The 1,962-nt window shown below is 44.7% G+C and overlaps 1 pseudogene; it reads right to left on the bottom strand.

The window, feature by feature from the left end:
* Positions 1 to 450: 450 nt before the first annotated feature.
* On the bottom strand, positions 451 to 1,733 carry LOC147899169 (microbial Terpene synthase-like protein 13; annotated as a pseudogene).
* Positions 1,734 to 1,962: the final 229 nt, after the last annotated feature.

Here is a 1,962-nt window from a genome sequence, read left to right as displayed (position 1 = left end):
ATACAATTTATCTTTTGCAAATGAGGAGCAATATGTGACCAAGAATTGAATGAGTGACAAGAAATGGTGCTCGACATGCATGTTATGCTTTTTTGGGGTGTGTATGTGTGTGTGTGTGCGTGTGTGAGAGAGAGAGAGATTTTCATTTTTTAAGTTATGGTGCTAAATAGATTTTAAAGAATTGATTAGCAACACCTTTTCTTTGTTTTGTAGAATGGTATAATCATGTCCTTATACACCTATGGATTCTTCTGCTAAATAGATTTTAAAGAATTGATTAGCAACACCTTTTCTTGAGCAAGGGAAATTTTACTTCATAGCACATACATAGTGAGATTTTGTGACATATAGACAGACTTACAAGATCAAATTTTTGCCTCTCATAGCCCATCCCACCCCGCTTGAACACTTAGTAGCATACTATACCCATAAACAAAGCTGTCTTATTTCTTAGTGCTGTACTAAGGTCGACGTGCCGGTTTGGGTGATCAACGTCCGATCTCGGTGAAGTAAGCTCACCAATCCATGTCGGAGCGTGAGACGATTGTTGACTCCGTGGTATCGCGTAGTTTGATAAGCCCATTCCAAGAACCCAGACATCACGTAGCCTAAGACATCCACATAGGACCTCAGCCCCGGTCTGTTAACCAGCTGATCGGAATTCAGAACCTTGTTTTGCAAACTTACAAACTCGTCGTCCAAGGTGTGTATCATGTTACTGACTTGGTATATGGACTCCTGCAGGCTGTAATTGTGGAGGACGCAGAGTACGGATGGGAGATCTTCATATTGGCCTTCGCAAAATTCTCTCTGAAAGGATAGAAGGTCGTTCACATAGGCTATTTGATAAGCTACGAGCTCTTGAAGCCTGACAATAGCAGGATCCGCAAGAATCTCATCCTCTAGATCCAGATCGTTACCATATTCCGCCATGATCATGAATACGTAGCCCTCGCCGCTGAATTTCTGGAAAGACTGGTAAGTTGCAAGATCGACGATCCCTTTCTCTCGGCACAACCGAGACTCCAGGAGTAAGGCGTAGAAGAAATCTTTCACACTGTTAATGAAACGCTTTTGCAGCCGTGAGGACATGGAGGAGCGGATTTCTGTCCATACATAGAGCAGCTGTGCGGACAATTGCTGTAGATCGCTGATCTTCAAGTAATTGTTGGAGGAGCAAGGCCGGCCTTCTAGCAGAGACAGGATATAGTCGTAGTACTCCTTTCCTGACGTCAAATCGTCGGCCAAAAGCAACAAATCTTCACTCAAGTCATCCAGGATGCCCAGCAAGATGATCATCTTACACAAGGGCAATACCTTGTGATGCACCGCATCCGGCATTGCCAAACAAACAAACAATGGGGCGTTCGATTAAATGAGCAACTGCTTGGATGCTTCATTTGGTGGCTGCAAACAAGCTATCAACCAAGGGTCGTAGGCCTTTCGGACAGCATCATAATGGCGATGCAATTTAGGTAGCGTCGAGCAAGGGAGCGGGGGAAGGTAGAAACTCCGTGCGTCTACTAGTTGAGTAGGAGGGGCGATTTTAGGGGGGGCATTCTGGGGATGGGTAGGGGGATGCATCTTCTCGGAGCAGTCAAGTTGAGGCAAAGTCGAAAAGGTTGGCTTATCCATGCTCTCTTGCCTGACTAATGTGGCTTGCAAAGGACTTGGAAGGCCTCAGAGTAAGTAGTGCAGGTGGAAGCACCCAGCCATACACTTATATAGGCCACTCTGTCGATCATACGTGTTGAAGTAAAGGAATTTCGGAAGCCGGAAGCCATTTTTTAAGGGCCGACCTTCTATAATGGCATTAAATTTCATATTCATTAACAAGTTACTATGCGGTGAATAAAAGATGCAATGCATGTAACGACTGCCAAGGAAAACCGAGAGAGAGAGAGAGAGAGAGAGAGAGAGAAGAAAGTAATAAGGGGAATAGAGGGCTAGCTGAAAGAGATG

The sequence above is a fragment of the Dipteris shenzhenensis genome, chromosome 8, assembly GCF_047967505.1.
Source record: "Dipteris shenzhenensis isolate YYH24624 ecotype China chromosome 8, Dip_SZ_1.0, whole genome shotgun sequence".
In the NCBI taxonomy this organism is placed as follows: domain Eukaryota; kingdom Viridiplantae; phylum Streptophyta; class Polypodiopsida; order Gleicheniales; family Dipteridaceae; genus Dipteris; species Dipteris shenzhenensis.
This window is presented reverse-complemented; position numbering and strand designations above follow the sequence as displayed.